Genomic DNA, 13,778 nt, shown 5'->3' on the forward strand with positions numbered 1-13,778 from the left:
ATTAATTTGTTATTATTACGCACAAAAAATAATACTTAAAGTTTTGCGATTCTTTATGATTATGTTGCATTTTAAATATATTAATTTTCGCAATTCATATCAGCTCTGGAGAATCTTTTTGTTGATCAAAAATATCGTTCATTTTCATAGAAAACAGAAAAGCTACGGCAAATAAAGTACGAGTGAGTAGTAATCGAATGTTTAAGTAAAGGCTGAAAAACAAAAAGTTGGTTTTGTTGTTAATATTATCAACAAAATAAATTGTACATGAAATCATATGTACTGTATATTTTTGTATTTTGATATATCTTTGTTTTGGTCATAACGTTGTGATATTTAGTTTACGATTGTATAAATATTTTTAATACAACTTTATTCTTAGAGACAAGTAAACTAAAGATTACGAATTTGTCCTTAAATTTCATAACAGCCAGTCTTTCCACCAATGAAAAACACCCTCTTTTAGCTGAAGATTTTGTAACTAACAATTTCATTTGTTACAAATCTAGGTCAAAATCCATTTTAATACAGCTACGCCGAAAAATAGATAAATATAGAATCCCTAAAGAAAGCCCAACACGGCAAAATTGAAAATGTTGCAGGCTCGGTTTGATTGAGCCTGTTCATGGACGGTACTGTAAAGTGCAAACTACCGTCCACGCCCTCATCCTCACTTGGTCTACTTTCATCATCAGTATTATCTTCATTTGCATTCATGTTATCATGAAACGACATCCTGTTTTGAAAACAAATATAAACTATAAAATATGATAAACAAGATCGAGAAGGAAAGGCGGCATTCAATGAACGCAGCCCCCATCCGACCCAGCAACAAGCGTCAGCGGCAAGGAGCCCAGGAGGACTCCAAAGAAAAACAGGACAGGGCACAAGGCAGAGTACGGGCAGGCAAACCACTACATCAGAATACATAATAAGTAACTTATAAGGAACTATAACAAAACAAATAAATGATTTAATATAAGGCCCATTATGTCAAAAGGCACAGGGGAAGGGGACATGAGACACGGGGAAGGGGGGGGGGAAATAAAATAAATAAAAACTAGGGACAAGGGAAGATACTTACCGTAGACGAGAAACAACAAGCATATAAAACTAGAAATGTGTCATTATGCCACGGATGCCCCCGCATGCAGCCAAAATTTCAGATGTTATAATATTTAGTTTCAAATTTGTTTGCACAAATTATTTTTTTCATTTGCAGTTCAAAGCCCTTAAAATAGATAAATACATAATCCCTTAAGAAAGCCCAACACGGCAAAATTGAAAATGTTGCAGGCTCGGTTTGATTGAGCCTGTTCATGGATGGTAATGGAAAGTGCAAGTTACCGTCCACGCCCCCTAGCACCGGCTTAAGCAGAATTCAACATTTAAATATGAAATGGTAAAATTTTGAATTTAGATACATCCGCAGATGTTTTCATACGGCGGTTATCATGGAACCTTCAATGTGACACAGTAGTGCCATTCCATGAAAAGCGGCGTATGGTCCCCAAGTAAAAGAATGCTTTTGCCCTAAACGAGAAAACAATGGGCGGAACTAAATAAAATGGAATTTTGAAAGGGAATCTGAGGTTATGAAGCCTGCGTATCACAGATAAGACGTCAAAAGACAAATTTAAAAAGCAGGCAACATATCCTTAGGGTGATTCAACATTATTCAAGTAGGAATATTGGAACCACCCAACTAGAAATGCCGAAAAGTTAAAACTAAAAATACCACAAGCACAACAATAATGTCGTAAAAATCTAAAATATAACATCATTGATTAGATGTACGGGGAGACTTTTTACAGCCGCCACACGGCACAAATAACACGGATGTGATCATAAAATAGATAAATACAGAATCCCTAAAGAAAGCCCAACACGGCAAAATTGAAAATGTTGCAGGCTCGGTTTGATTGAGCCTGTTCATGGATGGTAATGGAAAGTGCAAGTTACCGTCCACGCCCCCTAGCACCGGCTTAAGCAGAATTCAACATTTAAATATGAAATGGTAAAATTTTGAATTTAGATACATCCGCAGATGTTTTCATACGGCGGTTATCATGGAACCTTCAATGTGACACAGTAGTGCCATTCCATGAAAAGCGGCGTATGGTCCCCAAGTAAAAGAATGCTTTTGCCCTAAACGAGAAAACAATGGGCGGAACTAAATAAAATGGAATTTTGAAAGGGAATCTGAGGTTATGAAGCCTGCGTATCACAGATAAGACGTCAAAAGACAAATTTAAAAAGCAGGCAACATATCCTTAGGGTGATTCAACATTATTCAAGTAGGAATATTGGAACCACCCAACTAGAAATGCCGAAAAGTTAAAACTAAAAATACCACAAGCACAACAATAATGTCGTGCTGAACGATCTTCAAGGATCGAAAATATAACATCATTGATTAGATGTACGGGGAGACTTTTTACAGCCGCCACACGGCACAAATAACACGGATGTGATCATAAAATAGATAAATACAGAATCCCTAAAGAAAGCCCAACAACTTTTTAATGTTAACACAAAATAGATAAATACAGAATCCCTAAAGAAAGCCCAACACGGCAAAATTGAAAATGTTGCAGGATCGGTTTGATTGAGCCTGTTCATGGACGGTACTGGAAAGTGCAAGTTACCGTCCACGCCCCCTAGCACCGGCTTAAGCAGAATTCAACAAACCATTTTCATACAATGTTCAAAGCACTGAAATTATTCAGTCTTAATCTTTTGAAAATAGCATATTTCATATTTGTAGCCAAAATAATGGCTACATACATTTCCACAAAAGTATGAGTGCTGAAACTGAAAGTTCAAAATTTTTCCAACATTCAAGAAAGATAAGTTTGTCCAAAATCATTGAACCACGACCAAATTCAAACTTCCACAAAAGTATGAGTGCTGAAACTGAAAGTTCAAAATTTTTCCAAAATTCAAGAAAGATAAGTTTGTCCAAAATCATTGAACCACGACCAAATGCAAACTTAAACTGCTTATTCCTAAGATGTATCTATATTATTTTCAAATTGAAAGGGACATAACTCTGCCAAAATATCATCGAACCATGACCAAATTCCAACCTGACCTGCCCATTCCTTTGACATATCCATATGTCAAATTTGAGTTGAATATGTTTGTTTGTTTGTTTGTTTCATTTTACGCCTTTTTCCAACAGTATTTCAGTCATATAACACTGTAGGATAGATAATGAACAGAAACTGTAAATTTCATATCATTTTCAAAGTGAAAGGGGCATTACTCTGCCAAAAATCATTGAACCATGACCAAATTCGAACTTGGCCTGGGCATTCAAAAAACATATCCATATGTCTAATTTGAGTTGAATGTGTTGTACTGTTGGGGAGATAATAAACAGAAACTGAAAATTTCATATTATTTGCAAAGTGAAAGGGGCATAACTCTGTCAAAAATCATTGAACCACGACCAAATTTGAACTAAACCTGCTCATTCCTTTGATGTATCCATATTTGAAGTTTGAGTTGAATGTGTTGTACCGTTGGGGAGATAATGAATGGAAACTGAAAATTTCATATTAATTTCAAAGTGAAAGGGGCATAACTCTGCCAAAAATCGTCGAACCATGACCAAATTCAAACTTGACCTGTACTTTCTCAAGACATATCCATATGTCAAATTTGAGTTGAATGTGTTGTACCTTTGGGGAGATAATGAACGGAAACTGAAAATTTCATATTATTTTCAAAGTAAAAGGGGCATAACTCTGCCAAAAATCATCGAACCATGACCAAATTTGAACTTGACCTGTATTTTTTCATGACATATCCATATGACAAGTTTGAGTTGAATGTGTTGTATCGTTGGGGAGATAATGAACGGAAACTGAAAATATATTATTTTAAAGTAAAAGGGGCATAACTCTGCCAAAAATCATCGAACCATGACCAAATTCGAACTTGACCTGTATTTTCTCATGACATATCCATATGTCAAATTTGAGTTGAATGTGTGGAACCGTTACTAAGATAATGAACGGAAACTGATGATGACGGATTGACAGAATGACGGAAGGACGGAACAGGGTAACACTATATGCCCCGGCCATTACATGGCGGGGGCATAAAAACAGAAATAGTGCTTACTCTTGAAATGTAATGATTATTTGAAATATCATGCATGAATTGCCTTTTTATACATGTATGTGCACACAAAAAATGCAAACAACAATTACTTATAATGCACTATACATTGTAGGATAAAAATGTGATTATGTTTAAACTTGTATGAAAACTCAACTGATATGGCATGAGTATTCTTATCAAACTATCATGTTCATGTACTGGCTTATAATCTGTGGTTATATATAATCACTTAATAATATTGACTCATAGAATCCTGATATGTGTTGTAATAAGTTAGTTGACGACTTTAGGCAAAAAGCACACTATATATCTATACATATTGAAAATAATAATTTTTTAAAAAAATTTGGTTTTATTTAAAAAGATTTTTCATACATCAGTGCAGGTGATGTATCTGGCATTGGACAGACACCCAATTCTTCCACCAAACCACTCATGCTGGCCTGTACTTTAAGTGACTCCTTCTCAGCGACAGACCTATAATGTGTACAGAATTGTATTGAAATTCATATAAAGACATTGTAACTATTTACCATAATTAATACACATCCCACTAAGTTTTATATGTTAAATTAAGAAGAAAAAAAAGATCTATATAGCTATTAACAAATACAAAGTAAAATCAGACTAATGTTTACCTGAATAAAAAAATTATTGTAATTAACAAGTAAAAATATATCAGATTCAAACTCAAACTCACTCCATTTCAAGCCTATATGCCTCATCAGCTGCAGCGTTGGCCGACTCTGTTGAAACTTTCTCTAAAACAACACCTGCCCTCTTTACCATCTTTTTCAAATTAGTCTAGAGACTGTTTTCAGATTCAATGTTGCCAACATGTTGTTAACACGCCTTGGTCCACCTAGACTATCAATCATGGCTGAAAAGAGAGTGATAGATGAAATCAATTATCTGTAATAATGTGAATCATGCAACATATATTTTCAAAAAGCTATAAAAATTCAAAAGTCATGGGTTTATTTTACATCAAATATCAATTTGACAAAGTGAAACTCTATGTGCACCTTTCCCTTCAAATTTGTCTGTGCTAAATCAGGGTTTTTCTTTTCTTATATGACTAATACCGGAAAACGGCACTGTTCCCAAAAGAAGCAAATTTCCCAGTTCATGACTGATAAATTCCCTAAATAAAACTGATTTTTGTACTCAGTTTATTTCGTACTTTGAGTGTTTCACACCTTAACATTATTTTTTGTACTCAGTTCATTTCGTACTTTAAGTGTTTCACACCTAGACATCTTTTAATATGTAAAAATTGTATTATGCATATTTTTTGTCTCCATGGATAAAAAAGTTCCCAATGAATAATGTGCAAAATTCCTTCCCAATTTGAGTCAAACCTAAGCATTTTTCCAAATTCATCCAGTACCGGCATCATTTCCAAAGCAAGAAAAAAAACACTGTTACAATTAAGAAAATAATTAAACGGGTAAATGTAACAGGACTGGCAAGGGAGTATTTAAGAAATGTTTTGTCTTGTGGCACTGAGTTTATTTAGTATTTAACCAGTGAACAAATTCTTTCAGTTTATTAACCAACTACATACCTGTTCCAAGCTTGTTGTTGACAACAAAGCATGGCTTCCTTGCTTCTTGGATGTTCTATGTGTTTTTCCATAGGCTGCAGTATTCACAAAACAGCAATTTTGACATTCGACATATAAATAACCAGACATACCTTTTTGAAGTTCGCCTCTTATTGTGTTGACTGACAGTGTTACTGGCCCTAAGCGACAGTTTTTACAGTACCGTAAATTTTCAAACAGAACCTCCCATTCCACCAATCTTCTTCCAAGTTTCCAAGATTCTCCTTCAATACATCTAATCTCTGGTTCAGAATCAGACTTAACACAATAATCGTGGTCGTTTTGTACTTTCTTCAATTCTGCCACCATGCTGTATAATTTCTCTTTGTGAATTGGCCTTTCTTATTTCTTTCCATTGTTTTCGATAGAACGTTGGTCGCGGAAACTAGTTACTTCCGGTTGACTTTTTTCATATTTTTTAAAAATCGTTTAATATATTGAGAAATTTGCGCTAAATATATTGGTATTACTTCAAATAATGACAGATTTTACACAATATATATAAAAATACGTAACGCAAATAAATTTCAATATTTTTTCCGAAAGTCACGGACTTACCCGACATCGACCGACATCGACCGATCTTTTTAAATTATGGCGGGAAATTATTAGAGTCGCACTACCTTAATAATATTGACTCATAGAATCCTGATATGTGTTGTAACTTGCATTTTTGTTTAAATAACAATTAAAAATATATATACTAACAATAACTAAAAATAATAATGATAATAATAAATATAACTGAATATTTATCATAGCAGAAAATTTATACAAGTAAGTTAGTTGACGACTTTAGGCATAAAGCACACTATATATCTATACATATTGAAAATAATAATTAATGCTTTCTTTTTTTAAAAAATTTGGTTTTATTTAAAAAGATTTTTCATACATCATTGCAGGTGATGTATCTGGCATTGGATTGTTGTACAGATTTCTACAGACCTCCCACAATGGCAAGTTACAGATTACCAAATTATCTCCTGATAATGGGTGTAATGAATGAAATTCCAGAACAATTAGGGCTAAAAGGTAAACATAGTAGTAAGATGGGGTAAAAATGATGTTGTAAAAACTGTTCAGGAGACCCAAAGTTGTGGTATGTTCGAATCTCAAATTGTTCCGAAAATGATTATGCAACGGTATTGAACTGTTCTCAAATCAGGGGAGGTAGTTTGTAGGCGGCTGGATAGCTCAGTCAGTAGAACCGCAGTACGGTATTCCGAGGATCCCAGTTTTGAGTCTCGGTCAGGCTGCACATTAAAAAAAAACAATTATTTTTTAAAAAATGGAGGTGTTTCAATCATTACTCATAGAGAAAAAAAATTTAGTGAGTAAAGTATGTAAGGGATCAATTGGGAGGGAACTTTTTTCTTTTTTTTTTGGGGGGGGGGGGTGATTCCTACAATGCAGATTTACCGTCTGAATGCTGAATGTTGTATTGCTTTGAAAATTGTACATCTACTCTCTAATTAGTGTTGTACAACTAAATCCTACCGTCTGTTGAGGCCTTTAGATACATTCTTACTGATGTTCGTGTCAACAGGCCTTCAGATAATGTAATTGTATGGATGACGTCAGATGTCTGACACAAATGTATAGTGTCCAGTTCTTTGAATAGAAATAGATTTAGTGATATCAGTATTTATTAAAGGGGATAATGTATCACTACTTCCTTCTTTTTAAGGACAAAGATATGGTTCACTGCAATATTTAATGTATATCATATATTTACCATGCATATCATATTTTGTAATGTACATTCAATAACTTATGAAATCTTCTTGAACAAAGTCTTTGTTTTCAAAATCATCATTGTACCCTTAACAAAAACCTAAATACTGCACTGTTGCTGAAGAATCCATTGTTATCACTGTTCATCCAATGCTTTCTTTGATAGAATCTCAAAGCTTATACAAAGAAAAAGAGAAAAAGAAAGAAAAGCCAGAGATAATACCATAGCAGACTTGGTTTCATTTAGTCTGTTGATAGAGATATTACCTTTTTATTACATGCTTTTTGGTAGTTTATCGAAATACATCAGTGAAATATGAAACTGATATTCTCATTGTTTAAACAGTGAAAATATCAATTTGATATTTTCACTGTTTGGAATTTAAGCCCGATACGTTGTTTCTGTAAAATGCCAGCGTGCAAAGTACTGGAGACAAACTTGATGACGTGACATCGTAAATCCGTCACGTTGTATTATTATTTGGCGCGCGTTTCATTTCGTATTACATTTTATCACATACCCGTTAGCGTTACACTATAGACGTGTCAATTAAAAAATGAATTTTGTTCACTTTAAACAGCTTTTATTTTGGATAACTGAACTAATTGAACTAGTTGAATAAAATAATATTATGCTAGCCAGAAGCTCGCACTAAATATTTTTATTCAACTAGATCAATATATTGAACTTACACTCATTCATTATCCTCTGTAAAATGTCTTTTTTAAACGTTTATTTGCATATTATAATAAAAAGAAAATTTGTTTAGTTCAGTGTATGATCGGTATTTCACTGCTTGAACACCAAAAGTTCATATTTTCCTCGTGGCTGCGACACTCATGAAAAATACCTTTTGGTGCTCACTCGGTGAAATATATTTCGATCTTACATTGAACTAATCAAATACCCTCCTCTATATAAACATCATTTTGCATTGAGACATTCTGTAAAGGAAAAGTCTCCTAATAATATTATATTGTCCGGACATTTGTTGTTTTAGAACAAATACTTGGTGTTTGATTAATGGTTATATGTCCTCATTTTAGACAAAGACGTCAGAAAGCATTGTCTCTGCACATTATCAAATATACGGATAATGTTTACCTTCGGTCTAGACTTTATACTCTTCGGAAAGACTGAAGAGTAATGATTTGTTGTCTCAACTGTTTTTACGAAAAGTGGTATCATACTAATAAATAGGAGAACTATTAAAATAAATAAACGATGTCACTTATACTCAGCAGTAATACATAAAATAAACAGTGTGTGTATTATTTTGTGTGACAACTGTAAAATGTAAAAAATGCTCAGTACTTCATTCGAGTATTCCTTGCCTGGTCGTTCGGGATCAATAATTTTTTGTAAGACATTAATTTTGAGAATTGCAAAGAGCTTAAGCAGACCTGTACGAGGGAATACAGATGAACACATCTGCGGATGTTTCTAATTCAAGTTTGCCATTTCATGTAAATGTTGAAGTCTGCTTTAACCGGTGCTAGGGGCGTGAACAAGTTTGCACTTAAAACCCACTTAGAAATAATGTTTATATGATAGCAGTACGTAAGAAAATACGTTATATATTAATTGAGATTTTTGTTTGATTGGTAAAACGATACATGTTAGGCTTAAGTAGAATTTAACATTAATAATAAGTTTTGTTACGCATTCATATCAAATCCCGACCTATATTAAATGATATATGCAGTTCATTGTTAATGAAAAAATAATTTGTGAATGTATTACGATACTATAGAACTAGAACGTAATCACCATAAAACAATCATTAGCAATATTAAAATTCGTTACCTTTTAATACGTTTTATTCACATAAGGCAATCCCAACTATATTCTGATGCAAATGCAGTCGAAGGTGAATGAATTTAGCAAAGGAATAAATGATGTGATTGGGTGCAGTGGACCGCCACTCTATGCGCAGGATATGAAATGTGCCTGAAATACGAGAGCGTGTTACAGTGGATCATTATCAATGTGGCGATACCACGTGACCCTTGCCCGACAAAGTTATGATTGCTAATGATATCTTTGCTGTTACCCAACCGACGTTGACGAAATAAGGCGCAGAGTACCATTAATTGTACAAGTTATCCATGGAATTTGAAAATGATTTCTGACAACATTCGAGTACAGTTATCTTTCATAGGTGAGGCTGATGGATACGGTAACGCTCTAATATAAAAACGAGCGGTTTCCATCATTTTCAGAGTTATCCTGTTTTTTTTTCAATATTTTCTATAATGCTTTTTTAGTACAATCACTTTAAAACTGTTTACAGTATAAGCATGAAACTTTGAATACTTGTTTACAATGACAGGACACACGACGTTATTTTGAAATCAATATTTTTGGAATTATGCTCCTCAGAAGTGTTGTCAAAATAACTTATCAAGTAGAATGAGTTCAAATCTATTAAAGATATCAATATGAAAAATTGAACAGTTTTATGGCAAGGTCATTACCCGCTAGTTACTTAATGAGTGCTCGCTTTTACTTTTATATGAAATTACAAGCATTAAAATGTGTTTTATTTATTCAACCATTTGTATCAAAAACAATTACTTAGCACCGTCTTGACTTACATGCACATAGTTTGGCTCCTTGTTATATTTTTATATGCCCAACCGTTTTTAGTTGGTTTGTATAAATGCAACAGCTTTACCGTTCTATCATTCCGTCTGAAAAAAGTATGCTGTTTCAACAAGTATTGGATAAATTCTATGGAAGTCACATTATATTTGCGGATTTGTTTTGTATGAGATACGAGCGTTAATTGATATTGTTAATGATATCAGTACATTAAGTGGGATATATTAAGTGTAGAGACAATTTATGGAAAACTACTTGAGTACCATTATTTATAAGGGTTAACAACATTTTAAAACTGATTAATGATATGTATGACTCTGAAACAAAAATATACTATAATAAATAAAATATTTTACCAAAATTATGTTTTTAAATAACTTAATACAAAACAAACAAAAATATAATAAAGAAAAGCGACATTCAATGATAGAGACCCAAACAATACCAAAGGACTATAAGTTTAGTTTTAAAGTACATTTAAGACATTTAATAATATTATTTCAGATTTAAAGTATATCTTTTAATATAGCTGGTCAGAGAAATGTATTGAAATACAAAATCTCATCCACGCTCAATCATCACCACTGTCTGCGATTAACAAATGAATGTGTTTACAATACTTTTTCCATTTTGTACGGTGTCCTGGAAGGGCCTTCGCGACATACACGGAGCTCAACGAATACACTGAATTACTTAATAAGAAATCACGATGGTGTATCGAGTTTCTCCATCGAAATTCGTACCTTTAAGTATCGTGAAGCGAAAAATACTGCAGTAACCATACAAAACTTTTTCTATAAGTCAATGCATTTTCACAATTTGAAAATAATGAACAACCTAACTAATTATGTTTGGCTTGTTGTACATGCTGAAGTTATTTTAATTGGAATGTGTATATTTTCAGCAACAGTCGTGTTTGAAAGAGAACAAATCAATTTGCCATAATACATGATTGTTGAACAACAAGTAAACAGAACAATATCCAAATAGTGAATGTTTTTAAAACAAATAGCCAGATTTGACCTCGTCTTCGCTTTATCTAAAGAGTGAAACAAAGTTTTCCTGCTGAAGTAAAAAAAAATTATGGTGCGAATTATTTCAAATTGTACATACACGTATTTTTTCTGGACATACATCACACGGTGCATGTACATAATTTTCGAAAACATACTTCCAGTCCTATCAGATCTAGGTAATAAAACTTAGTGGAGTGCTTTAACCATTTGAATTAGCTCAAAGTTATAAAACACGCTATGTTTCTTTACATGTAATAGGTCTGTAACCGCACTTTTTTCTTTTTTCCTTTTTCTCCGATATACTGTCAATAATTAATATGTTCTTATTTAATATCGCACTTATTTCAAAATAATAAATAAATAAATAATTTTATAAACGGAACTAATCTTTATTCATCATTGCACTGTCCCATTCATCATTGTATTTTTGCAAAACATTTTAATTGGAATATGTTTAAACTAAACGGCTAAATAGCCCATACAGTATGTCGCACTCTGCATAGAATTAGATTTATGCTCTTTTATTCAATAACGAATATCAGTCGAGGATCATCAGCTAGTTTAACTATGATTACATACTTTAATATTAAATTGCTTTCTTGAAGTATAAACGAAAACAATTTTTTCACTCTATGAAAAAGGTAACGCCTGTCTTTTCTATTAATATATTGTTGCTAGCCCTTAAAATAGTAAGCGCGTGTCTTATATTTATGGGAATGACGACAATATATAACATTGGAATTCTTAATTCATCTCAAATTGGATATTTAAGATTTGAAGAAAATATGACAAATTACTGTCACCAGACACACTCTCGGTGTTACACATTTATCATAGTACAATATCGTCACTAGATTGTCATAAATGTCCAGTATAAATATCGACAACTCTTATCGCATTTCTTATGCGCTACAAATGTGCTTGTTGTGTTAGATAAAGAAGTGTCCCGGAGTTGATATAGGTTTTACTTAGAGTTGACTACATTAGTTCAATATCGACAAAATGTGTTAATAAGAAACAATATTTAAATTTGAAATATATGAATTTTGAATTACGAACTGCTGCACATTATCAGGTATTTATTTTTTATTTATTTAAGTAAGTATTTTAAGTGATCGTTATCCCAGTTATTGACAAGATGATTTTAAAACTTTATTTACTTTACGATAAATTGAATTATGATACATGTATAAAAACAAAATGACTAAACATGAAATATATATTTAACAAGTTTACGGGATTATGATATACTCGTATGAACATGTATGCAGTTTGTATAATCTTCATCAAAACTAGTCAATTGCATTTTTAATTTGTTAATTTTGTCGTTATCAGTGTTCTGTAGGGATTTCATTTTCTTGCTATTTAATAATGATGCTTTTGCACAAATATGTTATTTTTACGTCATGCCTAGCTATTGTCGGTCCTTAAATTACACGATATATATATATATATATATATATATATATATATATATATTATATATATATATATATATATATATAATCTTCATTTAAATAAACGTTCTTCAATGCAACTTTCTTATGCTTGTATGAGATTGGAATTTATCAATATATTTTAATGACTTATATTAATAGGCTGTAAAGTAAACGAACTCTTTCATGATTTTTCTTTCAAAATAGAAAAGGATATAAATCTTTTACGAGCTGAACATAAATATTGATCATTGCCATTAAGAATACTTGTAATGAAATAAAATTCAATCAAATATTTAGATTAAAGGTATTACTTATGGCCAGGGTTACACTGTTTGAACAAATCAGTACATTTGTAAAGTTAACAATAAGTCAAAGTTTGTCCATAGTTATAAATTACAAAAGACAAGGGCAAAAATAAGTTAAAATACATGTTACAAAGGAATCCGTTTTAAACCTTATTTGATCAAATGAAAATTCCGTGTCATTCAAAGTTTAGTATTTCCTGTTGTTTTTTTTTGTACACACAATGTAAAAGATGAGAAAAAACAATAGATAAAAATACATAAACAAACTAACAAACAAACAAATAATAAATTCATTGAGAAAAAATGTCATTGATTTCTAAAAATGTATAATTGAACTAAAACTGTTTAGATAATTTACAAATGATTAAACAAAGAATTCAGTCATGCCCGTGGAGTTGATTAACATAACAAGTCAAGATATTTAGTTCATTTTTCTTTTAAGTCTACGGGTTTATCGATAAATAATAAAAAAATTTCAAGTACCTCGTGTTCTTGACCTGACGCTTGATACAGAATTAAATATATATTTATTAGCACAAAGATGTAAAAGAAATGTGATTCAAATTTGTGTACATCATGCTGTTTGGTGTAGATGTTATTTTCAGTACAAAATCAGTATTGAAAACTTTTATATAATAATAAAATAATCAGACAAGCCACACAAACACGAACATTTATGTAATTTAAATTTTTAATTTCAAACGGGGTTTTGGCTATTTGTTCATTCCCGGGGCAAAAATAATAAAATTTCCGGAAGGGGACGGGCATAAAGGAACACGCGTTTTTTCGGGCCGGGGAAAAAAGTTTTTGGCGTTTTAAACGGGGAAAAATATGAAAAATGTAGAAAAAAAATTTTTATGCTATAAATAAACTGGTACAGAATTTTAAAAGGATCAACAGTTGATTTCAGATGTCTATTTTAAAAAAAGTGGGTTTTTT

Source organism: Ruditapes philippinarum, unplaced genomic scaffold (genome assembly GCF_026571515.1).
Source record: "Ruditapes philippinarum isolate M1 unplaced genomic scaffold, ASM2657151v2 ctg1814_1_1_1_1, whole genome shotgun sequence".
NCBI lineage: Eukaryota > Metazoa > Mollusca > Bivalvia > Venerida > Veneridae > Ruditapes > Ruditapes philippinarum.